At 70.7% G+C, this 25,997-nt stretch overlaps 1 long non-coding RNA gene across 1 annotated transcript in view; it reads left to right on the top strand.

The window, feature by feature from the left end:
- LOC146394314 (uncharacterized) overlaps positions 1-25,997 on the top strand; it is a 110,193-nt gene that overhangs the window by 57,576 nt on the left and 26,620 nt on the right. The window contains exons 14-19 of the long non-coding RNA XR_014836254.1: positions 316-451; positions 5,025-5,160; positions 9,745-9,880; positions 14,445-14,580; positions 19,165-19,300; positions 23,865-24,000. This is a non-coding gene — a long non-coding RNA (uncharacterized LOC146394314). The remainder of the gene's footprint in view (positions 1-315; positions 452-5,024; positions 5,161-9,744; positions 9,881-14,444; positions 14,581-19,164; positions 19,301-23,864; positions 24,001-25,997) is intronic.

Raw genomic sequence — 25,997 nt, 5'->3', positions numbered from 1 at the left:
CAAGGGACCCACTCGCAGACATTTCCCCGCGCTGTACCGGCGGCTCCCGTGGCCCATCCATTCCACACAGCGCAGGTGGCATCCACAGAGCAGCCCAGGGGCCCATCCCCATCCATCCCAGGGCAGCCCCTTTCCCCCACCTGCCAAGCCCAAGTGTGTGCTCCTTGCCCACCGTCGGTTTCTGGAGTCTGCGGGTGGGTGTTTAGATAGCGCCATCCGTTGCGGCGTTTAGAGTCCACCAACAGGTGATGTCCTAGGGCACTTGTCTTTGCCTTTCTGGCTTCCTTCGCTTAGTATGAGGGTCTCTCGTTCCAGCCCCGCGGCGGCAGATGGCACTCGTTCTGCCGCTTTTTCCTGGCTGTGTGCGATGCCATCGCATGGATGTCCCCGGGCCTTCGAAGTGCACTCACCTGTCAGTGGACCTTTAGGTGGCTTCCAGATCTTGGCTCTGGTGAGTAGTGCGGCGACAGACAGAGGGGTGCCCGGGTCTGCTTCCGGGAAAGTTTGGTCCCGGTGAAATGGAGCTGTTTGGAGGCCGGCTTCGGTCTTTGTGTGGGCCGGCCCGTGTAGGGCTGCTTGGCTGAGACTCTGTCGAGGAGGGAGGCCTTCAGCCACCGGGGCCTCACGGGGCCTCCCCGTGCGGCACCATCACAGAGCTCTCTGTCACTGCCCCTTGTGGGGGTGAGGGAAGGGGCGTGTTGGGGGGGGGGCGTGTGTGTCGGGGGGGATGGTGGGCAAGGAGCACACACTTGGGCTTGGCGGGTGGGGGCGGGGGTGGGGGTGGGGGAAAGGGGCTGCCCTGGGATGGATGGGGATGGGCCTCTGGGCTGCTCTGTGGATGCCACCTGCGCTGTGTGGAATGGATGGGCCAGGGGAGCCGCCGGTACAGCGCGGGGAAATGTCTGCGAGTGGGTCCCTTGGCTCTGTCGAGGAGGGAGGCCTTCAGCCACCGGGGCCTCACGGGGCCTCCCCGTGCGGCACCATCACAGAGCTCTCCGTCACTGCCCCTGGTGGGGGTGAGGGAAGGGGCGTGTTTGGGGGGGTGGGGTGGGCGGGGTGTGTGCGCGCGCGCGTGCACGCACGCTGGCGGGCGTGGGTGTCCCGGGGCCTGGCCAGCCCTCCGCTAGAGATCAGCACGCGTGGATGCTGACGTGAGGACCAGCAGGGTGACAAGAGAGGCTGCCTGGTGGGTGACCGCGCTGGGCAGAGCCACAACCCGCTCGCCTTTCAGTTCTCCACCCAGGGGCCCCTCCTGCGAGCCACCCATAGGGGTCCCTGGTCCCTCCCTCAGACGTCGTCTCCACCGCGGCCCGAGATCATCTTTCTTCTCCAGTGGGTTCCTTGTCTCTTGCGTACCACCCTCTCCACCCCCCACCCCCACCCCCACCCCCACCCCCACCCCCACCCGGCTTGCCCTTGGACAGACGGCGAGAAGCTGACCGAGAGACCGAGACAGAGACAGGAGATGAGCCGAGGCCGGTGGGCAAATGGTGCAGAGAGGGCTTGTCCGACGCAGGGTTGCCCCAGAACTTCACACACACGCACGCACACACGGACACACACGCACAGACACACGCCCGCGCACACACACACACGCACACCAGCCCCGGCCCAGCGGCCCGGCGACCCCTCTCTGTGAACGGCCTTGAGGCCACGTGCCGGGCCACGCGGATCCCCCAGTGCCCGAGGGCCCTGGCGGCCCACAGGGATCCAAGGGCAAGGCGGGTGGGAGGCTGGCAGGGTCCACGTGCCACGAGAAGCATGGCTTGCAGGCACGACCTCTGCCCAGAGCCTGTTTCCGCCTGGGCCGACTCCTCCGGCCGCCTCCCAGGCCCACCCTCGCAGCCCTTGGGCCTCCCGGCGGCTCTCTGCGGGCGGGACCTCAGCTGTGGGCTCCGAACCCCTGGCCCTCCCCGGACCCGCGTCCCTCCCTTCCTGTGTCCGGGAAACCCCAGCGAAGCCTTCGGTGCCCGCCAGGCAGGCGGTGGGCCTGCCTTGGTCCGCTCCGTCCTTCCTGACGCGGAGGCGGCTGGTGCTGGGCCTTGCTTGGGCCCTCAGCCTGAGAAGGTCTGTCTTGCCCCAGGAGACCACCCGGCTCGTGTCCGGCCGCCGCCGCCGCCGCCGCCGCCGCCGCCAGGTCCAAGGCGGCCTCGGGGGGCAGGGACAGAGCCGGCCGGGTCTTGCCTCTCCTGCGTTCGCGTGCTTGGGGCTCAGGCCTGTCACCCTCTGGCCGCCGAAGCCCAGCCGCCGGCCCTGCGGTGAAGCCTGGGGCCGAGGGCCATGGCCCCAGCTTCCGGGGCTCGGCTCCGCGGGCTGCCGTGGACACTGGTCGTCTGATCCCAGACGGAGGCAGGGAGGGCCAGCTGGTGGGGCCTGCCGCTCACACAGCCCACCCGCCCTGGACCCGGGGCCCTGGCCGCAGGGCCCCCCCCCGAGGCGAGGTCCTTCTCCGCGGGGGTGGGGTGCTGCTCTCCCTGCGTCCTGTCCTCCGTGGCCCCCCATGGCTCTGAGGACCCGAGAGGCCGGCGCCTGCCTGGGCCTGGGAGGCCCGGTGGGGGTGGAGGGAGCCGGCCCCTGCCTGCCTCTGCACCCTCCCTTCGGCTGCCCCTTGGCCTCCGAGCCCAGCCGAGCCCTGGGACTTCCTCCAAGGCCTTGGGTGGGCTTGCGCCCAGGAGCCCCTGCCAGCAGCCCAGGGAACGGCGGGAACCGGGCCCTCCCTGGCCTCAGCCGGCCCCCGGTAGCCTCATCCTGCTTGGAGCGCCTCGGCTTCCCCCGGGGCGCTCCTTCTCGCGAGCCTGGGGCGCTCCTCGGCGGGGGGCTGCTGTGATGGCATGGCCCGCGAGGGGGACCGTCCTGGGCGTCCAGCGGCGGACAGAGCAGCGTCCAGCAGGCTTCGGGCCCGGCCTGACCCTCCCTCTAGACCCCGGGTGGGCGGCAGGGGACCGGGTCCATTGGGCTGGCGGTGCGGCTCCTTGCTGTGCTCGGGGCCCCGGCTCTCCCGCCCCAGACAGCCACCGGGCCCGCCCCCCACCCCCCATGCCGGGAGGTTCCCCCCCCACTCCACCCCACCCCACCCCACCCCACCCCGCGCCGCCCCCCCCACCCCCCACCCCCGTGGTTGTGGTCGCCAGCCTCTGGCCAATGCCCCTGCAGACCAGCCCCCGTTTTCCTCCCTGGCACTACCGAGGGGGGCCCGGCCCAGGGCTCTCCAGGAGCCCGCCGTGGGCTGAGTACGGCCGAGGACTGGGCAGGCAGGGCAGCCGGTGGTCGCCGTCCCTCCAGGACACGAGTGCCCCTGCACAGGGGCGGAAGGGGAGGCCCGGGAGCCGGGGAGCCGCGGAGGCCAAGGGCCAGGCCGGCCAGGCCCCAGGGCAGGGCGGGGCGATCCCAGCGTGCGGCCCTGAGGCACTGTCCCCACACCGCTCCACACTGTCCCGAAGCCCCCGAGCGCCAGCCCAGACCCCCGGGACATCCCCCCACCCACCCACACACACACACACTCCCCCCCGACCCCCGGGACACACCCCCGCGCCCTCACCCCCTCCACCCCTCCGCCCCCACCCCACCCCACCCCCCCGCCCCCCCGGACGCCGGGACACCCCCCCCCACTCCCCTCCCCTCCAGCAACGCGCGGCGCTCCCATCCCCCGGCAGCCCACCAGGTGGCGCTCGCTCCCACCCGGCCGCCGCGCCGACGCCCGTGACGTCAGCCGCCCGGCTCCATTTGAGCGCCTCTCGGCAGCCGAGAACTCGGACTTCCCGTGTGGCTCACAACATAACTACTCGGCGTTGCTTCTACAGTGGCTGTGGCTCGACCCCTAGCCTGGGAACCTCCATATGCCGCAGGTGCGGCCACTTGTTTTGCGCTCCCGCTCGCCTCCCCGGCCCGCCCCGGGCCCTTTCGCCTCGCCTTTTGCCCCGGCTCGCCCGCTGCCTTCGCCTGCCTCTCCCGAGCCCACCTCCCGCGCCCCGCACCCCCACTCACACACGCGCTCCCACGCGCCCCCCGCAACCCTCACCCACACTCTCGCACCTCGCAATGCTCTCTCTTGCCTCAAGCCACCGACCCACAGCGGCCGCCACCTGCCCTAAGCGCCGCCACCGCAGCGCCCCCCACCGCCGCCGCCGCCGCCGCCGCCGCCGCCGCCGCGTCCCTCACGGGCCGGTCCGTGCCTCCTGCCCTCCCCGCCAGGCCCGCTCCCCCGCAGGGCCTGCTGCCCACCTGTGCTCTCCACCCACACCACACCCGCACATCCCTCGTGGCCCGACAGGTCCTTGAAGCTCACCCAAGACCCCCACTGGCCCCAGCAGCCCAGATCCACAAACAAGCAAACAAACAAGCAAACAAACAAACAAAGGCTGCCTCGGGATCACCTGAACCAGAGCTTGGAAAAACCCGCGGGGAGGATCGTTTGGGTTTCGTTGTTTGCAAAGGCTGGCGGGCTGGGGGCGGGGGGGCGGACGGTGGCACCCCATGCCCGAGACGGCCCCGTCAGGTCGCTGGCGCTGACTTGAAGCCTGGGAGGATAGCCTCTTTCTGCACAGGGAACTGACTCGGGTTTGGAGCCCGCAGCTGAGGGCGCTGGGCGTGCGTCCTCAATCCTCCTGCGGTCAGCAATGCAGTGGCTCCGTCTGCTTTGAGTCGGAGGTCGATTCTTACGATTAAAGTCGAGCTGATGTCCAATGTTTCTTCCAGGGGTCTTGGTCCGCCAAGGGACCCACTCGCAGACATTTCCCCGCGCTGTACCGGCGGCTCCCGTGGCCCATCCATTCCACACAGCGCAGGTGGCATCCACAGAGCAGCCCAGGGGCCCATCCCCATCCATCCCAGGGCAGCCCCTTTCCCCCACCTGCCAAGCCCAAGTGTGTGCTCCTTGCCCACCGTCGGTTTCTGGAGTCTGCGGGTGGGTGTTTAGATAGCGCCATCCGTTGCGGCGTTTAGAGTCCACCAACAGGTGATGTCCTAGGGCACTTGTCTTTGCCTTTCTGGCTTCCTTCGCTTAGTATGAGGGTCTCTCGTTCCAGCCCCGCGGCGGCAGATGGCACTCGTTCTGCCGCTTTTTCCTGGCTGTGTGCGATGCCATCGCATGGATGTCCCCGGGCCTTCGAAGTGCACTCACCTGTCAGTGGACCTTTAGGTGGCTTCCAGATCTTGGCTCTGGTGAGTAGTGCGGCGACAGACAGAGGGGTGCCCGGGTCTGCTTCCGGGAAAGTTTGGTCCCGGTGAAATGGAGCTGTTTGGAGGCCGGCTTCGGTCTTTGTGTGGGCCGGCCCGTGTAGGGCTGCTTGGCTGAGACTCTGTCGAGGAGGGAGGCCTTCAGCCACCGGGGCCTCACGGGGCCTCCCCGTGCGGCACCATCACAGAGCTCTCTGTCACTGCCCCTTGTGGGGGTGAGGGAAGGGGCGTGTTGGGGGGGGGGCGTGTGTGTCGGGGGGGATGGTGGGCAAGGAGCACACACTTGGGCTTGGCGGGTGGGGGCGGGGGTGGGGGTGGGGGAAAGGGGCTGCCCTGGGATGGATGGGGATGGGCCTCTGGGCTGCTCTGTGGATGCCACCTGCGCTGTGTGGAATGGATGGGCCAGGGGAGCCGCCGGTACAGCGCGGGGAAATGTCTGCGAGTGGGTCCCTTGGCTCTGTCGAGGAGGGAGGCCTTCAGCCACCGGGGCCTCACGGGGCCTCCCCGTGCGGCACCATCACAGAGCTCTCCGTCACTGCCCCTGGTGGGGGTGAGGGAAGGGGCGTGTTTGGGGGGGTGGGGTGGGCGGGGTGTGTGCGCGCGCGCGTGCACGCACGCTGGCGGGCGTGGGTGTCCCGGGGCCTGGCCAGCCCTCCGCTAGAGATCAGCACGCGTGGATGCTGACGTGAGGACCAGCAGGGTGACAAGAGAGGCTGCCTGGTGGGTGACCGCGCTGGGCAGAGCCACAACCCGCTCGCCTTTCAGTTCTCCACCCAGGGGCCCCTCCTGCGAGCCACCCATAGGGGTCCCTGGTCCCTCCCTCAGACGTCGTCTCCACCGCGGCCCGAGATCATCTTTCTTCTCCAGTGGGTTCCTTGTCTCTTGCGTACCACCCTCTCCACCCCCCACCCCCACCCCCACCCCCACCCCCACCCCCACCCGGCTTGCCCTTGGACAGACGGCGAGAAGCTGACCGAGAGACCGAGACAGAGACAGGAGATGAGCCGAGGCCGGTGGGCAAATGGTGCAGAGAGGGCTTGTCCGACGCAGGGTTGCCCCAGAACTTCACACACACGCACGCACACACGGACACACACGCACAGACACACGCCCGCGCACACACACACACGCACACCAGCCCCGGCCCAGCGGCCCGGCGACCCCTCTCTGTGAACGGCCTTGAGGCCACGTGCCGGGCCACGCGGATCCCCCAGTGCCCGAGGGCCCTGGCGGCCCACAGGGATCCAAGGGCAAGGCGGGTGGGAGGCTGGCAGGGTCCACGTGCCACGAGAAGCATGGCTTGCAGGCACGACCTCTGCCCAGAGCCTGTTTCCGCCTGGGCCGACTCCTCCGGCCGCCTCCCAGGCCCACCCTCGCAGCCCTTGGGCCTCCCGGCGGCTCTCTGCGGGCGGGACCTCAGCTGTGGGCTCCGAACCCCTGGCCCTCCCCGGACCCGCGTCCCTCCCTTCCTGTGTCCGGGAAACCCCAGCGAAGCCTTCGGTGCCCGCCAGGCAGGCGGTGGGCCTGCCTTGGTCCGCTCCGTCCTTCCTGACGCGGAGGCGGCTGGTGCTGGGCCTTGCTTGGGCCCTCAGCCTGAGAAGGTCTGTCTTGCCCCAGGAGACCACCCGGCTCGTGTCCGGCCGCCGCCGCCGCCGCCGCCGCCGCCGCCAGGTCCAAGGCGGCCTCGGGGGGCAGGGACAGAGCCGGCCGGGTCTTGCCTCTCCTGCGTTCGCGTGCTTGGGGCTCAGGCCTGTCACCCTCTGGCCGCCGAAGCCCAGCCGCCGGCCCTGCGGTGAAGCCTGGGGCCGAGGGCCATGGCCCCAGCTTCCGGGGCTCGGCTCCGCGGGCTGCCGTGGACACTGGTCGTCTGATCCCAGACGGAGGCAGGGAGGGCCAGCTGGTGGGGCCTGCCGCTCACACAGCCCACCCGCCCTGGACCCGGGGCCCTGGCCGCAGGGCCCCCCCCCGAGGCGAGGTCCTTCTCCGCGGGGGTGGGGTGCTGCTCTCCCTGCGTCCTGTCCTCCGTGGCCCCCCATGGCTCTGAGGACCCGAGAGGCCGGCGCCTGCCTGGGCCTGGGAGGCCCGGTGGGGGTGGAGGGAGCCGGCCCCTGCCTGCCTCTGCACCCTCCCTTCGGCTGCCCCTTGGCCTCCGAGCCCAGCCGAGCCCTGGGACTTCCTCCAAGGCCTTGGGTGGGCTTGCGCCCAGGAGCCCCTGCCAGCAGCCCAGGGAACGGCGGGAACCGGGCCCTCCCTGGCCTCAGCCGGCCCCCGGTAGCCTCATCCTGCTTGGAGCGCCTCGGCTTCCCCCGGGGCGCTCCTTCTCGCGAGCCTGGGGCGCTCCTCGGCGGGGGGCTGCTGTGATGGCATGGCCCGCGAGGGGGACCGTCCTGGGCGTCCAGCGGCGGACAGAGCAGCGTCCAGCAGGCTTCGGGCCCGGCCTGACCCTCCCTCTAGACCCCGGGTGGGCGGCAGGGGACCGGGTCCATTGGGCTGGCGGTGCGGCTCCTTGCTGTGCTCGGGGCCCCGGCTCTCCCGCCCCAGACAGCCACCGGGCCCGCCCCCCACCCCCCATGCCGGGAGGTTCCCCCCCCACTCCACCCCACCCCACCCCACCCCACCCCGCGCCGCCCCCCCCACCCCCCACCCCCGTGGTTGTGGTCGCCAGCCTCTGGCCAATGCCCCTGCAGACCAGCCCCCGTTTTCCTCCCTGGCACTACCGAGGGGGGCCCGGCCCAGGGCTCTCCAGGAGCCCGCCGTGGGCTGAGTACGGCCGAGGACTGGGCAGGCAGGGCAGCCGGTGGTCGCCGTCCCTCCAGGACACGAGTGCCCCTGCACAGGGGCGGAAGGGGAGGCCCGGGAGCCGGGGAGCCGCGGAGGCCAAGGGCCAGGCCGGCCAGGCCCCAGGGCAGGGCGGGGCGATCCCAGCGTGCGGCCCTGAGGCACTGTCCCCACACCGCTCCACACTGTCCCGAAGCCCCCGAGCGCCAGCCCAGACCCCCGGGACATCCCCCCACCCACCCACACACACACACACTCCCCCCCGACCCCCGGGACACACCCCCGCGCCCTCACCCCCTCCACCCCTCCGCCCCCACCCCACCCCACCCCCCCGCCCCCCCGGACGCCGGGACACCCCCCCCCACTCCCCTCCCCTCCAGCAACGCGCGGCGCTCCCATCCCCCGGCAGCCCACCAGGTGGCGCTCGCTCCCACCCGGCCGCCGCGCCGACGCCCGTGACGTCAGCCGCCCGGCTCCATTTGAGCGCCTCTCGGCAGCCGAGAACTCGGACTTCCCGTGTGGCTCACAACATAACTACTCGGCGTTGCTTCTACAGTGGCTGTGGCTCGACCCCTAGCCTGGGAACCTCCATATGCCGCAGGTGCGGCCACTTGTTTTGCGCTCCCGCTCGCCTCCCCGGCCCGCCCCGGGCCCTTTCGCCTCGCCTTTTGCCCCGGCTCGCCCGCTGCCTTCGCCTGCCTCTCCCGAGCCCACCTCCCGCGCCCCGCACCCCCGACCCCCCGCGCCCCGCACCCCCACTCACACACGCGCTCCCACGCGCCCCCCGCAACCCTCACCCACACTCTCGCACCTCGCAATGCTCTCTCTTGCCTCAAGCCACCGACCCACAGCGGCCGCCACCTGCCCTAAGCGCCGCCACCGCAGCGCCCCCCGCCGCCGCCGCCGCCGCCGCCGCGTCCCTCACGGGCCGGTCCGAGCCTCCTGCCCTCCCCGCCAGGCCCGCTCCCCCGCAGGGCCTGCTGCCCACCTGTGCTCTCCACCCACACCACACCCGCACATCCCTCGTGGCCCGACAGGTCCTTGAAGCCCACCCAAGACCCCCATTGGCCCCAGCAGCCCAGATCCACAAACAAGCAAACAAACAAGCAAACAAACAAACAAAGGCTGCCTCGGGATCACCTGAACCAGAGCTTGGAAAAACCCGCGGGGAGGATCGTTTGGGTTTCGTTGTTTGCAAAGGCTGGCGGGCTGGGGGCGGGGGGGCGGACGGTGGCACCCCATGCCCGAGACGGCCCCGTCAGGTCGCTGGCGCTGACTTGAAGCCTGGGAGGATAGCCTCTTTCTGCACAGGGAACTGACTCGGGTTTGGAGCCCGCAGCTGAGGGCGCTGGGCGTGCGTCCTCAATCCTCCTGCGGTCAGCAATGCAGTGGCTCCGTCTGCTTTGAGTCGGAGGTCGATTCTTACGATTAAAGTCGAGCTGATGTCCAATGTTTCTTCCAGGGGTCTTGGTCCGCCAAGGGACCCACTCGCAGACATTTCCCCGCGCTGTACCGGCGGCTCCCGTGGCCCATCCATTCCACACAGCGCAGGTGGCATCCACAGAGCAGCCCAGGGGCCCATCCCCATCCATCCCAGGGCAGCCCCTTTCCCCCACCTGCCAAGCCCAAGTGTGTGCTCCTTGCCCACCGTCGGTTTCTGGAGTCTGCGGGTGGGTGTTTAGATAGCGCCATCCGTTGCGGCGTTTAGAGTCCACCAACAGGTGATGTCCTAGGGCACTTGTCTTTGCCTTTCTGGCTTCCTTCGCTTAGTATGAGGGTCTCTCGTTCCAGCCCCGCGGCGGCAGATGGCACTCGTTCTGCCGCTTTTTCCTGGCTGTGTGCGATGCCATCGCATGGATGTCCCCGGGCCTTCGAAGTGCACTCACCTGTCAGTGGACCTTTAGGTGGCTTCCAGATCTTGGCTCTGGTGAGTAGTGCGGCGACAGACAGAGGGGTGCCCGGGTCTGCTTCCGGGAAAGTTTGGTCCCGGTGAAATGGAGCTGTTTGGAGGCCGGCTTCGGTCTTTGTGTGGGCCGGCCCGTGTAGGGCTGCTTGGCTGAGACTCTGTCGAGGAGGGAGGCCTTCAGCCACCGGGGCCTCACGGGGCCTCCCCGTGCGGCACCATCACAGAGCTCTCTGTCACTGCCCCTTGTGGGGGTGAGGGAAGGGGCGTGTTGGGGGGGGGGGCGTGTGTGTCGGGGGGGATGGTGGGCAAGGAGCACACACTTGGGCTTGGCGGGTGGGGGCGGGGGTGGGGGTGGGGGAAAGGGGCTGCCCTGGGATGGATGGGGATGGGCCTCTGGGCTGCTCTGTGGATGCCACCTGCGCTGTGTGGAATGGATGGGCCAGGGGAGCCGCCGGTACAGCGCGGGGAAATGTCTGCGAGTGGGTCCCTTGGCTCTGTCGAGGAGGGAGGCCTTCAGCCACCGGGGCCTCACGGGGCCTCCCCGTGCGGCACCATCACAGAGCTCTCCGTCACTGCCCCTGGTGGGGGTGAGGGAAGGGGCGTGTTTGGGGGGGTGGGGTGGGCGGGGTGTGTGCGCGCGCGCGTGCACGCACGCTGGCGGGCGTGGGTGTCCCGGGGCCTGGCCAGCCCTCCGCTAGAGATCAGCACGCGTGGATGCTGACGTGAGGACCAGCAGGGTGACAAGAGAGGCTGCCTGGTGGGTGACCGCGCTGGGCAGAGCCACAACCCGCTCGCCTTTCAGTTCTCCACCCAGGGGCCCCTCCTGCGAGCCACCCATAGGGGTCCCTGGTCCCTCCCTCAGACGTCGTCTCCACCGCGGCCCGAGATCATCTTTCTTCTCCAGTGGGTTCCTTGTCTCTTGCGTACCACCCTCTCCACCCCCCACCCCCACCCCCACCCCCACCCCCACCCGGCTTGCCCTTGGACAGACGGCGAGAAGCTGACCGAGAGACCGAGACAGAGACAGGAGATGAGCCGAGGCCGGTGGGCAAATGGTGCAGAGAGGGCTTGTCCGACGCAGGGTTGCCCCAGAACTTCACACACACGCACGCACACACGGACACACACGCACAGACACACGCCCGCGCACACACACACACGCACACCAGCCCCGGCCCAGCGGCCCGGCGACCCCTCTCTGTGAACGGCCTTGAGGCCACGTGCCGGGCCACGCGGATCCCCCAGTGCCCGAGGGCCCTGGCGGCCCACAGGGATCCAAGGGCAAGGCGGGTGGGAGGCTGGCAGGGTCCACGTGCCACGAGAAGCATGGCTTGCAGGCACGACCTCTGCCCAGAGCCTGTTTCCGCCTGGGCCGACTCCTCCGGCCGCCTCCCAGGCCCACCCTCGCAGCCCTTGGGCCTCCCGGCGGCTCTCTGCGGGCGGGACCTCAGCTGTGGGCTCCGAACCCCTGGCCCTCCCCGGACCCGCGTCCCTCCCTTCCTGTGTCCGGGAAACCCCAGCGAAGCCTTCGGTGCCCGCCAGGCAGGCGGTGGGCCTGCCTTGGTCCGCTCCGTCCTTCCTGACGCGGAGGCGGCTGGTGCTGGGCCTTGCTTGGGCCCTCAGCCTGAGAAGGTCTGTCTTGCCCCAGGAGACCACCCGGCTCGTGTCCGGCCGCCGCCGCCGCCGCCGCCGCCAGGTCCAAGGCGGCCTCGGGGGGCAGGGACAGAGCCGGCCGGGTCTTGCCTCTCCTGCGTTCGCGTGCTTGGGGCTCAGGCCTGTCACCCTCTGGCCGCCGAAGCCCAGCCGCCGGCCCTGCGGTGAAGCCTGGGGCCGAGGGCCATGGCCCCAGCTTCCGGGGCTCGGCTCCGCGGGCTGCCGTGGACACTGGTCGTCTGATCCCAGACGGAGGCAGGGAGGGCCAGCTGGTGGGGCCTGCCGCTCACACAGCCCACCCGCCCTGGACCCGGGGCCCTGGCCGCAGGGCCCCCCCGAGGCGAGGTCCTTCTCCGCGGGGGTGGGGTGCTGCTCTCCCTGCGTCCTGTCCTCCGTGGCCCCCCATGGCTCTGAGGACCCGAGAGGCCGGCGCCTGCCTGGGCCTGGGAGGCCCGGTGGGGGTGGAGGGAGCCGGCCCCTGCCTGCCTCTGCACCCTCCCTTCGGCTGCCCCTTGGCCTCCGAGCCCAGCCGAGCCCTGGGACTTCCTCCAAGGCCTTGGGTGGGCTTGCGCCCAGGAGCCCCTGCCAGCAGCCCAGGGAACGGCGGGAACCGGGCCCTCCCTGGCCTCAGCCGGCCCCCGGTAGCCTCATCCTGCTTGGAGCGCCTCGGCTTCCCCCGGGGCGCTCCTTCTCGCGAGCCTGGGGCGCTCCTCGGCGGGGGGCTGCTGTGATGGCATGGCCCGCGAGGGGGACCGTCCTGGGCGTCCAGCGGCGGACAGAGCAGCGTCCAGCAGGCTTCGGGCCCGGCCTGACCCTCCCTCTAGACCCCGGGTGGGCGGCAGGGGACCGGGTCCATTGGGCTGGCGGTGCGGCTCCTTGCTGTGCTCGGGGCCCCGGCTCTCCCGCCCCAGACAGCCACCGGGCCCGCCCCCCACCCCCCATGCCGGGAGGTTCCCCCCCCACTCCACCCCACCCCACCCCACCCCACCCCGCGCCGCCCCCCCCACCCCCCACCCCCGTGGTTGTGGTCGCCAGCCTCTGGCCAATGCCCCTGCAGACCAGCCCCCGTTTTCCTCCCTGGCACTACCGAGGGGGGCCCGGCCCAGGGCTCTCCAGGAGCCCGCCGTGGGCTGAGTACGGCCGAGGACTGGGCAGGCAGGGCAGCCGGTGGTCGCCGTCCCTCCAGGACACGAGTGCCCCTGCACAGGGGCGGAAGGGGAGGCCCGGGAGCCGGGGAGCCGCGGAGGCCAAGGGCCAGGCCGGCCAGGCCCCAGGGCAGGGCGGGGCGATCCCAGCGTGCGGCCCTGAGGCACTGTCCCCACACCGCTCCACACTGTCCCGAAGCCCCCGAGCGCCAGCCCAGACCCCCGGGACATCCCCCCACCCACCCACACACACACACACTCCCCCCCCGACCCCCGGGACACACCCCCGCGCCCTCACCCCCTCCACCCCTCCGCCCCCACCCCACCCCACCCCCCCGCCCCCCCGGACGCCGGGACACCCCCCCCCACTCCCCTCCCCTCCAGCAACGCGCGGCGCTCCCATCCCCCGGCAGCCCACCAGGTGGCGCTCGCTCCCACCCGGCCGCCGCGCCGACGCCCGTGACGTCAGCCGCCCGGCTCCATTTGAGCGCCTCTCGGCAGCCGAGAACTCGGACTTCCCGTGTGGCTCACAACATAACTACTCGGCGTTGCTTCTACAGTGGCTGTGGCTCGACCCCTAGCCTGGGAACCTCCATATGCCGCAGGTGCGGCCACTTGTTTTGCGCTCCCGCTCGCCTCCCCGGCCCGCCCCGGGCCCTTTCGCCTCGCCTTTTGCCCCGGCTCGCCCGCTGCCTTCGCCTGCCTCTCCCGAGCCCACCTCCCGCGCCCCGCACCCCCACTCACACACGCGCTCCCACGCGCCCCCCGCAACCCTCACCCACACTCTCGCACCTCGCAATGCTCTCTCTTGCCTCAAGCCACCGACCCACAGCGGCCGCCACCTGCCCTAAGCGCCGCCACCGCAGCGCCCCCCACCGCCGCCGCCGCCGCCGCCGCCGCCGCCGCCGCCGCGTCCCTCACGGGCCGGTCCGTGCCTCCTGCCCTCCCCGCCAGGCCCGCTCCCCCGCAGGGCCTGCTGCCCACCTGTGCTCTCCACCCACACCACACCCGCACATCCCTCGTGGCCCGACAGGTCCTTGAAGCTCACCCAAGACCCCCACTGGCCCCAGCAGCCCAGATCCACAAACAAGCAAACAAACAAGCAAACAAACAAACAAAGGCTGCCTCGGGATCACCTGAACCAGAGCTTGGAAAAACCCGCGGGGAGGATCGTTTGGGTTTCGTTGTTTGCAAAGGCTGGCGGGCTGGGGGCGGGGGGGCGGACGGTGGCACCCCATGCCCGAGACGGCCCCGTCAGGTCGCTGGCGCTGACTTGAAGCCTGGGAGGATAGCCTCTTTCTGCACAGGGAACTGACTCGGGTTTGGAGCCCGCAGCTGAGGGCGCTGGGCGTGCGTCCTCAATCCTCCTGCGGTCAGCAATGCAGTGGCTCCGTCTGCTTTGAGTCGGAGGTCGATTCTTACGATTAAAGTCGAGCTGATGTCCAATGTTTCTTCCAGGGGTCTTGGTCCGCCAAGGGACCCACTCGCAGACATTTCCCCGCGCTGTACCGGCGGCTCCCGTGGCCCATCCATTCCACACAGCGCAGGTGGCATCCACAGAGCAGCCCAGGGGCCCATCCCCATCCATCCCAGGGCAGCCCCTTTCCCCCACCTGCCAAGCCCAAGTGTGTGCTCCTTGCCCACCGTCGGTTTCTGGAGTCTGCGGGTGGGTGTTTAGATAGCGCCATCCGTTGCGGCGTTTAGAGTCCACCAACAGGTGATGTCCTAGGGCACTTGTCTTTGCCTTTCTGGCTTCCTTCGCTTAGTATGAGGGTCTCTCGTTCCAGCCCCGCGGCGGCAGATGGCACTCGTTCTGCCGCTTTTTCCTGGCTGTGTGCGATGCCATCGCATGGATGTCCCCGGGCCTTCGAAGTGCACTCACCTGTCAGTGGACCTTTAGGTGGCTTCCAGATCTTGGCTCTGGTGAGTAGTGCGGCGACAGACAGAGGGGTGCCCGGGTCTGCTTCCGGGAAAGTTTGGTCCCGGTGAAATGGAGCTGTTTGGAGGCCGGCTTCGGTCTTTGTGTGGGCCGGCCCGTGTAGGGCTGCTTGGCTGAGACTCTGTCGAGGAGGGAGGCCTTCAGCCACCGGGGCCTCACGGGGCCTCCCCGTGCGGCACCATCACAGAGCTCTCTGTCACTGCCCCTTGTGGGGGTGAGGGAAGGGGCGTGTTGGGGGGGGGGCGTGTGTGTCGGGGGGGATGGTGGGCAAGGAGCACACACTTGGGCTTGGCGGGTGGGGGCGGGGGTGGGGGTGGGGGAAAGGGGCTGCCCTGGGATGGATGGGGATGGGCCTCTGGGCTGCTCTGTGGATGCCACCTGCGCTGTGTGGAATGGATGGGCCAGGGGAGCCGCCGGTACAGCGCGGGGAAATGTCTGCGAGTGGGTCCCTTGGCTCTGTCGAGGAGGGAGGCCTTCAGCCACCGGGGCCTCACGGGGCCTCCCCGTGCGGCACCATCACAGAGCTCTCCGTCACTGCCCCTGGTGGGGGTGAGGGAAGGGGCGTGTTTGGGGGGGTGGGGTGGGCGGGGTGTGTGCGCGCGCGCGTGCACGCACGCTGGCGGGCGTGGGTGTCCCGGGGCCTGGCCAGCCCTCCGCTAGAGATCAGCACGCGTGGATGCTGACGTGAGGACCAGCAGGGTGACAAGAGAGGCTGCCTGGTGGGTGACCGCGCTGGGCAGAGCCACAACCCGCTCGCCTTTCAGTTCTCCACCCAGGGGCCCCTCCTGCGAGCCACCCATAGGGGTCCCTGGTCCCTCCCTCAGACGTCGTCTCCACCGCGGCCCGAGATCATCTTTCTTCTCCAGTGGGTTCCTTGTCTCTTGCGTACCACCCTCTCCACCCCCCACCCCCACCCCCACCCCCACCCCCACCCCCACCCGGCTTGCCCTTGGACAGACGGCGAGAAGCTGACCGAGAGACCGAGACAGAGACAGGAGATGAGCCGAGGCCGGTGGGCAAATGGTGCAGAGAGGGCTTGTCCGACGCAGGGTTGCCCCAGAACTTCACACACACGCACGCACACACGGACACACACGCACAGACACACGCCCGCGCACACACACACACGCACACCAGCCCCGGCCCAGCGGCCCGGCGACCCCTCTCTGTGAACGGCCTTGAGGCCACGTGCCGGGCCACGCGGATCCCCCAGTGCCCGAGGGCCCTGGCGGCCCACAGGGATCCAAGGGCAAGGCGGGTGGGAGGCTGGCAGGGTCCACGTGCCACGAGAAGCATGGCTTGCAGGCACGACCTCTGCCCAGAGCCTGTTTCCGCCTGGGCCGACTCCTCCGGCCGCCTCCCAGGCCCACCCTCGCAGCCCTTGGGCCTCCCGGCGGCTCTCTGCGGGCGGGACCTCAGCTGTGGGCTCCGAACCCCTGGCCCTCCCCGGACCCGCGTCCCTCCCTTCCTGTGTCCGGGAAACCCCAGCGAAGCCTTCGGTGCCCGCCAGGCAGGCGGTGGGCCTGCCTTGGTCCGCTCCGTCCTTCCTGACGCGGAGGCGGCTGGTGCTGGGCCTTGCTTGGGCCCTCAGCCTGAGAAGGTCTGTCTTGCCCCAGGAGACCACCCGGCTCGTGTCCGGCCGCCGCCGCCGCCGCCGCCGCCGCCGCCAGGTCCAAGGCGGCCTCGGGGGGCAGGGACAGAGCCGGCCGGGTCTTGCCTCTCCTGCGTTCGCGTGCTTGGGGCTCAGGCCTGTCACCCTCTGGCCGCCGAAGCCCAGCCGCCGGCCCTGCGGTGAAGCCTGGGGCCGAGGGCCATGGCCCCAGCTTCCGGGGCTCGGCTCCGCGGGCTGCCGTGGACACTGGTCGTCTGATCCCAGACGGAGGCAGGGAGGGCCAGCTGGTGGGGCCTGCCGCTCACACAGCCCACCCGCCCTGGACCCGGGGCCCTGGCCGCAGGGCCCCCCCCCGAGGCGAGGTCCTTCTCCGCGGGGGTGGGGTGCTGCTCTCCCTGCGTCCTGTCCTCCGTGGCCCCCCATGGCTCTGAGGACCCGAGAGGCCGGCGCCTGCCTGGGCCTGGGAGGCCCGGTGGGGGTGGAGGGAGCCGGCCCCTGCCTGCCTCTGCACCCTCCCTTCGGCTGCCCCTTGGCCTCCGAGCCCAGCCGAGCCCTGGGACTTCCTCCAAGGCCTTGGGTGGGCTTGCGCCCAGGAGCCCCTGCCAGCAGCCCAGGGAACGGCGGGAACCGGGCCCTCCCTGGCCTCAGCCGGCCCCCGGTAGCCTCATCCTGCTTGGAGCGCCTCGGCTTCCCCCGGGGCGCTCCTTCTCGCGAGCCTGGGGCGCTCCTCGGCGGGGGGCTGCTGTGATGGCATGGCCCGCGAGGGGGACCGTCCTGGGCGTCCAGCGGCGGACAGAGCAGCGTCCAGCAGGCTTCGGGCCCGGCCTGACCCTCCCTCTAGACCCCGGGTGGGCGGCAGGGGACCGGGTCCATTGGGCTGGCGGTGCGGCTCCTTGCTGTGCTCGGGGCCCCGGCTCTCCCGCCCCAGACAGCCACCGGGCCCGCCCCCCACCCCCCATGCCGGGAGGTTCCCCCCCCACTCCACCCCACCCCACCCCACCCCACCCCGCGCCGCCCCCCCCACCCCCCACCCCCGTGGTTGTGGTCGCCAGCCTCTGGCCAATGCCCCTGCAGACCAGCCCCCGTTTTCCTCCCTGGCACTACCGAGGGGGGCCCGGCCCAGGGCTCTCCAGGAGCCCGCCGTGGGCTGAGTACGGCCGAGGACTGGGCAGGCAGGGCAGCCGGTGGTCGCCGTCCCTCCAGGACACGAGTGCCCCTGCACAGGGGCGGAAGGGGAGGCCCGGGAGCCGGGGAGCCGCGGAGGCCAAGGGCCAGGCCGGCCAGGCCCCAGGGCAGGGCGGGGCGATCCCAGCGTGCGGCCCTGAGGCACTGTCCCCACACCGCTCCACACTGTCCCGAAGCCCCCGAGCGCCAGCCCAGACCCCCGGGACATCCCCCCACCCACCCACACACACACACACTCCCCCCCGACCCCCGGGACACACCCCCGCGCCCTCACCCCCTCCACCCCTCCGCCCCCACCCCACCCCACCCCCCCGCCCCCCCGGACGCCGGGACACCCCCCCCCACTCCCCTCCCCTCCAGCAACGCGCGGCGCTCCCATCCCCCGGCAGCCCACCAGGTGGCGCTCGCTCCCACCCGGCCGCCGCGCCGACGCCCGTGACGTCAGCCGCCCGGCTCCATTTGAGCGCCTCTCGGCAGCCGAGAACTCGGACTTCCCGTGTGGCTCACAACATAACTACTCGGCGTTGCTTCTACAGTGGCTGTGGCTCGACCCCTAGCCTGGGAACCTCCATATGCCGCAGGTGCGGCCACTTGTTTTGCGCTCCCGCTCGCCTCCCCGGCCCGCCCCGGGCCCTTTCGCCTCGCCTTTTGCCCCGGCTCGCCCGCTGCCTTCGCCTGCCTCTCCCGAGCCCACCTCCCGCGCCCCGCACCCCCGACCCCCCGCGCCCCGCACCCCCACTCACACACGCGCTCCCACGCGCCCCCCGCAACCCTCACCCACACTCTCGCACCTCGCAATGCTCTCTCTTGCCTCAAGCCACCGACCCACAGCGGCCGCCACCTGCCCTAAGCGCCGCCACCGCAGCGCCCCCCGCCGCCGCCGCCGCCGCCGCCGCGTCCCTCACGGGCCGGTCCGAGCCTCCTGCCCTCCCCGCCAGGCCCGCTCCCCCGCAGGGCCTGCTGCCCACCTGTGCTCTCCACCCACACCACACCCGCACATCCCTCGTGGCCCGACAGGTCCTTGAAGCCCACCCAAGACCCCCATTGGCCCCAGCAGCCCAGATCCACAAACAAGCAAACAAACAAGCAAACAAACAAACAAAGGCTGCCTCGGGATCACCTGAACCAGAGCTTGGAAAAACCCGCGGGGAGGATCGTTTGGGTTTCGTTGTTTGCAAAGGCTGGCGGGCTGGGGGCGGGGGGGCGGACGGTGGCACCCCATGCCCGAGACGGCCCCGTCAGGTCGCTGGCGCTGACTTGAAGCCTGGGAGGATAGCCTCTTTCTGCACAGGGAACTGACTCGGGTTTGGAGCCCGCAGCTGAGGGCGCTGGGCGTGCGTCCTCAATCCTCCTGCGGTCAGCAATGCAGTGGCTCCGTCTGCTTTGAGTCGGAGGTCGATTCTTACGATTAAAGTCGAGCTGATGTCCAATGTTTCTTCCAGGGGTCTTGGTCCGCCAAGGGACCCACTCGCAGACATTTCCCCGCGCTGTACCGGCGGCTCCCGTGGCCCATCCATTCCACACAGCGCAGGTGGCATCCACAGAGCAGCCCAGGGGCCCATCCCCATCCATCCCAGGGCAGCCCCTTTCCCCCACCTGCCAAGCCCAAGTGTGTGCTCCTTGCCCACCGTCGGTTTCTGGAGTCTGCGGGTGGGTGTTTAGATAGCGCCATCCGTTGCGGCGTTTAGAGTCCACCAACAGGTGATGTCCTAGGGCACTTGTCTTTGCCTTTCTGGCTTCCTTCGCTTAGTATGAGGGTCTCTCGTTCCAGCCCCGCGGCGGCAGATGGCACTCGTTCTGCCGCTTTTTCCTGGCTGTGTGCGATGCCATCGCATGGATGTCCCCGGGCCTTCGAAGTGCACTCACCTGTCAGTGGACCTTTAGGTGGCTTCCAGATCTTGGCTCTGGTGAGTAGTGCGGCGACAGACAGAGGGGTGCCCGGGTCTGCTTCCGGGAAAGTTTGGTCCCGGTGAAATGGAGCTGTTTGGAGGCCGGCTTCGGTCTTTGTGTGGGCCGGCCCGTGTAGGGCTGCTTGGCTGAGACTCTGTCGAGGAGGGAGGCCTTCAGCCACCGGGGCCTCACGGGGCCTCCCCGTGCGGCACCATCACAGAGCTCTCTGTCACTGCCCCTTGTGGGGGTGAGGGAAGGGGCGTGTTGGGGGGGGGGGCGTGTGTGTCGGGGGGGATGGTGGGCAAGGAGCACACACTTGGGCTTGGCGGGTGGGGGCGGGGGTGGGGGTGGGGGAAAGGGGCTGCCCTGGGATGGATGGGGATGGGCCTCTGGGCTGCTCTGTGGATGCCACCTGCGCTGTGTGGAATGGATGGGCCAGGGGAGCCGCCGGTACAGCGCGGGGAAATGTCTGCGAGTGGGTCCCTTGGCTCTGTCGAGGAGGGAGGCCTTCAGCCACCGGGGCCTCACGGGGCCTCCCCGTGCGGCACCATCACAGAGCTCTCCGTCACTGCCCCTGGTGGGGGTGAGGGAAGGGGCGTGTTTGGGGGGGTGGGGTGGGCGGGGTGTGTGCGCGCGCGCGTGCACGCACGCTGGCGGGCGTGGGTGTCCCGGGGCCTGGCCAGCCCTCCGCTAGAGATCAGCACGCGTGGATGCTGACGTGAGGACCAGCAGGGTGACAAGAGAGGCTGCCTGGTGGGTGACCGCGCTGGGCAGAGCCACAACCCGCTCGCCTTTCAGTTCTCCACCCAGGGGCCCCTCCTGCGAGCCACCCATAGGGGTCCCTGGTCCCTCCCTCAGACGTCGTCTCCACCGCGGCCCGAGATCATCTTTCTTCTCCAGTGGGTTCCTTGTCTCTTGCGTACCACCCTCTCCACCCCCCACCCCCACCCCCACCCCCACCCCCACCCGGCTTGCCCTTGGACAGACGGCGAGAAGCTGACCGAGAGACCGAGACAGAGACAGGAGATGAGCCGAGGCCGGTGGGCAAATGGTGCAGAGAGGGCTTGTCCGACGCAGGGTTGCCCCAGAACTTCACACACACGCACGCACACACGGACACACACGCACAGACACACGCCCGCGCACACACACACACGCACACCAGCCCCGGCCCAGCGGCCCGGCGACCCCTCTCTGTGAACGGCCTTGAGGCCACGTGCCGGGCCACGCGGATCCCCCAGTGCCCGAGGGCCCTGGCGGCCCACAGGGATCCAAGGGCAAGGCGGGTGGGAGGCTGGCAGGGTCCACGTGCCACGAGAAGCATGGCTTGCAGGCACGACCTCTGCCCAGAGCCTGTTTCCGCCTGGGCCGACTCCTCCGGCCGCCTCCCAGGCCCACCCTCGCAGCCCTTGGGCCTCCCGGCGGCTCTCTGCGGGCGGGACCTCAGCTGTGGGCTCCGAACCCCTGGCCCTCCCCGGACCCGCGTCCCTCCCTTCCTGTGTCCGGGAAACCCCAGCGAAGCCTTCGGTGCCCGCCAGGCAGGCGGTGGGCCTGCCTTGGTCCGCTCCGTCCTTCCTGACGCGGAGGCGGCTGGTGCTGGGCCTTGCTTGGGCCCTCAGCCTGAGAAGGTCTGTCTTGCCCCAGGAGACCACCCGGCTCGTGTCCGGCCGCCGCCGCCGCCGCCGCCGCCAGGTCCAAGGCGGCCTCGGGGGGCAGGGACAGAGCCGGCCGGGTCTTGCCTCTCCTGCGTTCGCGTGCTTGGGGCTCAGGCCTGTCACCCTCTGGCCGCCGAAGCCCAGCCGCCGGCCCTGCGGTGAAGCCTGGGGCCGAGGGCCATGGCCCCAGCTTCCGGGGCTCGGCTCCGCGGGCTGCCGTGGACACTGGTCGTCTGATCCCAGACGGAGGCAGGGAGGGCCAGCTGGTGGGGCCTGCCGCTCACACAGCCCACCCGCCCTGGACCCGGGGCCCTGGCCGCAGGGCCCCCCCGAGGCGAGGTCCTTCTCCGCGGGGGTGGGGTGCTGCTCTCCCTGCGTCCTGTCCTCCGTGGCCCCCCATGGCTCTGAGGACCCGAGAGGCCGGCGCCTGCCTGGGCCTGGGAGGCCCGGTGGGGGTGGAGGGAGCCGGCCCCTGCCTGCCTCTGCACCCTCCCTTCGGCTGCCCCTTGGCCTCCGAGCCCAGCCGAGCCCTGGGACTTCCTCCAAGGCCTTGGGTGGGCTTGCGCCCAGGAGCCCCTGCCAGCAGCCCAGGGAACGGCGGGAACCGGGCCCTCCCTGGCCTCAGCCGGCCCCCGGTAGCCTCATCCTGCTTGGAGCGCCTCGGCTTCCCCCGGGGCGCTCCTTCTCGCGAGCCTGGGGCGCTCCTCGGCGGGGGGCTGCTGTGATGGCATGGCCCGCGAGGGGGACCGTCCTGGGCGTCCAGCGGCGGACAGAGCAGCGTCCAGCAGGCTTCGGGCCCGGCCTGACCCTCCCTCTAGACCCCGGGTGGGCGGCAGGGGACCGGGTCCATTGGGCTGGCGGTGCGGCTCCTTGCTGTGCTCGGGGCCCCGGCTCTCCCGCCCCAGACAGCCACCGGGCCCGCCCCCCACCCCCCATGCCGGGAGGTTCCCCCCCCACTCCACCCCACCCCACCCCACCCCACCCCGCGCCGCCCCCCCCACCCCCCACCCCCGTGGTTGTGGTCGCCAGCCTCTGGCCAATGCCCCTGCAGACCAGCCCCCGTTTTCCTCCCTGGCACTACCGAGGGGGGCCCGGCCCAGGGCTCTCCAGGAGCCCGCCGTGGGCTGAGTACGGCCGAGGACTGGGCAGGCAGGGCAGCCGGTGGTCGCCGTCCCTCCAGGACACGAGTGCCCCTGCACAGGGGCGGAAGGGGAGGCCCGGGAGCCGGGGAGCCGCGGAGGCCAAGGGCCAGGCCGGCCAGGCCCCAGGGCAGGGCGGGGCGATCCCAGCGTGCGGCCCTGAGGCACTGTCCCCACACCGCTCCACACTGTCCCGAAGCCCCCGAGCGCCAGCCCAGACCCCCGGGACATCCCCCCACCCACCCACACACACACACACTCCCCCCCCGACCCCCGGGACACACCCCCGCGCCCTCACCCCCTCCACCCCTCCGCCCCCACCCCACCCCACCCCCCCGCCCCCCCGGACGCCGGGACACCCCCCCCCACTCCCCTCCCCTCCAGCAACGCGCGGCGCTCCCATCCCCCGGCAGCCCACCAGGTGGCGCTCGCTCCCACCCGGCCGCCGCGCCGACGCCCGTGACGTCAGCCGCCCGGCTCCATTTGAGCGCCTCTCGGCAGCCGAGAACTCGGACTTCCCGTGTGGCTCACAACATAACTACTCGGCGTTGCTTCTACAGTGGCTGTGGCTCGACCCCTAGCCTGGGAACCTCCATATGCCGCAGGTGCGGCCACTTGTTTTGCGCTCCCGCTCGCCTCCCCGGCCCGCCCCGGGCCCTTTCGCCTCGCCTTTTGCCCCGGCTCGCCCGCTGCCTTCGCCTGCCTCTCCCGAGCCCACCTCCCGCGCCCCGCACCCCCACTCACACACGCGCTCCCACGCGCCCCCCGCAACCCTCACCCACACTCTCGCACCTCGCAATGCTCTCTCTTGCCTCAAGCCACCGACCCACAGCGGCCGCCACCTGCCCTAAGCGCCGCCACCGCAGCGCCCCCCACCGCCGCCGCCGCCGCCGCCGCCGCCGCCGCCGCCGCGTCCCTCACGGGCCGGTCCGTGCCTCCTGCCCTCCCCGCCAGGCCCGCTCCCCCGCAGGGCCTGCTGCCCACCTGTGCTCTCCACCCACACCACACCCGCACATCCCTCGTGGCCCGACAGGTCCTTGAAGCTCACCCAAGACCCCCACTGGCCCCAGCAGCCCAGATCCACAAACAAGCAAACAAACAAGCAAACAAACAAACAAAGGCTGCCTCGGGATCACCTGAACCAGAGCTTGGAAAAACCCGCGGGGAGGATCGTTTGGGTTTCGTTGTTTGCAAAGGCTGGCGGGCTGGGGGCGGGGGGGCGGACGGTGGCACCCCATGCCCGAGACGGCCCCGTCAGGTCGCTGGCGCTGACTTGAAGCCTGGGAGGATAGCCTCTTTCTGCACAGGGAACTGACTCGGGTTTGGAGCCCGCAGCTGAGGGCGCTGGGCGTGCGTCCTCAATCCTCCTGCGGTCAGCAATGCAGTGGCTCCGTCTGCTTTGAGTCGGAGGTCGATTCTTACGATTAAAGTCGAGCTGATGTCCAATGTTTCTTCCAGGGGTCTTGGTCCGCCAAGGGACCCACTCGCAGACATTTCCCCGCGCTGTACCGGCGGCTCCCGTGGCCCATCCATTCCACACAGCGCAGGTGGCATCCACAGAGCAGCCCAGGGGCCCATCCCCATCCATCCCAGGGCAGCCCCTTTCCCCCACCTGCCAAGCCCAAGTGTGTGCTCCTTGCCCACCGTCGGTTTCTGGAGTCTGCGGGTGGGTGTTTAGATAGCGCCATCCGTTGCGGCGTTTAGAGTCCACCAACAGGTGATGTCCTAGGGCACTTGTCTTTGCCTTTCTGGCTTCCTTCGCTTAGTATGAGGGTCTCTCGTTCCAGCCCCGCGGCGGCAGATGGCACTCGTTCTGCCGCTTTTTCCTGGCTGTGTGCGATGCCATCGCATGGATGTCCCCGGGCCTTCGAAGTGCACTCACCTGTCAGTGGACCTTTAGGTGGCTTCCAGATCTTGGCTCTGGTGAGTAGTGCGGCGACAGACAGAGGGGTGCCCGGGTCTGCTTCCGGGAAAGTTTGGTCCCGGTGAAATGGAGCTGTTTGGAGGCCGGCTTCGGTCTTTGTGTGGGCCGGCCCGTGTAGGGCTGCTTGGCTGAGACTCTGTCGAGGAGGGAGGCCTTCAGCCACCGGGGCCTCACGGGGCCTCCCCGTGCGGCACCATCACAGAGCTCTCTGTCACTGCCCCTTGTGGGGGTGAGGGAAGGGGCGTGTTGGGGGGGGGGCGTGTGTGTCGGGGGGGATGGTGGGCAAGGAGCACACACTTGGGCTTGGCGGGTGGGGGCGGGGGTGGGGGTGGGGGAAAGGGGCTGCCCTGGGATGGATGGGGATGGGCCTCTGGGCTGCTCTGTGGATGCCACCTGCGCTGTGTGGAATGGATGGGCCAGGGGAGCCGCCGGTACAGCGCGGGGAAATGTCTGCGAGTGGGTCCCTTGGCTCTGTCGAGGAGGGAGGCCTTCAGCCACCGGGGCCTCACGGGGCCTCCCCGTGCGGCACCATCACAGAGCTCTCCGTCACTGCCCCTGGTGGGGGTGAGGGAAGGGGCGTGTTTGGGGGGGTGGGGTGGGCGGGGTGTGTGCGCGCGCGCGTGCACGCACGCTGGCGGGCGTGGGTGTCCCGGGGCCTGGCCAGCCCTCCGCTAGAGATCAGCACGCGTGGATGCTGACGTGAGGACCAGCAGGGTGACAAGAGAGGCTGCCTGGTGGGTGACCGCGCTGGGCAGAGCCACAACCCGCTCGCCTTTCAGTTCTCCACCCAGGGGCCCCTCCTGCGAGCCACCCATAGGGGTCCCTGGTCCCTCCCTCAGACGTCGTCTCCACCGCGGCCCGAGATCATCTTTCTTCTCCAGTGGGTTCCTTGTCTCTTGCGTACCACCCTCTCCACCCCCCACCCCCACCCCCACCCCCACCCCCACCCCCACCCGGCTTGCCCTTGGACAGACGGCGAGAAGCTGACCGAGAGACCGAGACAGAGACAGGAGATGAGCCGAGGCCGGTGGGCAAATGGTGCAGAGAGGGCTTGTCCGACGCAGGGTTGCCCCAGAACTTCACACACACGCACGCACACACGGACACACACGCACAGACACACGCCCGCGCACACACACACACGCACACCAGCCCCGGCCCAGCGGCCCGGCGACCCCTCTCTGTGAACGGCCTTGAGGCCACGTGCCGGGCCACGCGGATCCCCCAGTGCCCGAGGGCCCTGGCGGCCCACAGGGATCCAAGGGCAAGGCGGGTGGGAGGCTGGCAGGGTCCACGTGCCACGAGAAGCATGGCTTGCAGGCACGACCTCTGCCCAGAGCCTGTTTCCGCCTGGGCCGACTCCTCCGGCCGCCTCCCAGGCCCACCCTCGCAGCCCTTGGGCCTCCCGGCGGCTCTCTGCGGGCGGGACCTCAGCTGTGGGCTCCGAACCCCTGGCCCTCCCCGGACCCGCGTCCCTCCCTTCCTGTGTCCGGGAAACCCCAGCGAAGCCTTCGGTGCCCGCCAGGCAGGCGGTGGGCCTGCCTTGGTCCGCTCCGTCCTTCCTGACGCGGAGGCGGCTGGTGCTGGGCCTTGCTTGGGCCCTCAGCCTGAGAAGGTCTGTCTTGCCCCAGGAGACCACCCGGCTCGTGTCCGGCCGCCGCCGCCGCCGCCGCCGCCGCCGCCGCCGCCAGGTCCAAGGCGGCCTCGGGGGGCAGGGACAGAGCCGGCCGGGTCTTGCCTCTCCTGCGTTCGCGTGCTTGGGGCTCAGGCCTGTCACCCTCTGGCCGCCGAAGCCCAGCCGCCGGCCCTGCGGTGAAGCCTGGGGCCGAGGGCCATGGCCCCAGCTTCCGGGGCTCGGCTCCGCGGGCTGCCGTGGACACTGGTCGTCTGATCCCAGACGGAGGCAGGGAGGGCCAGCTGGTGGGGCCTGCCGCTCACACAGCCCACCCGCCCTGGACCCGGGGCCCTGGCCGCAGGGCCCCCCCCCCGAGGCGAG

Source organism: Sus scrofa, unplaced genomic scaffold, assembly GCF_054392235.1.
Source record: "Sus scrofa isolate SSC_HxYL_T2T_F1_AM1 unplaced genomic scaffold, Sscrofa_HxYL_maternal_Yorkshire_Landrace_v2.0 dam_41, whole genome shotgun sequence".
Taxonomy (NCBI): domain Eukaryota; kingdom Metazoa; phylum Chordata; class Mammalia; order Artiodactyla; family Suidae; genus Sus; species Sus scrofa.
This window is presented reverse-complemented; position numbering and strand designations above follow the sequence as displayed.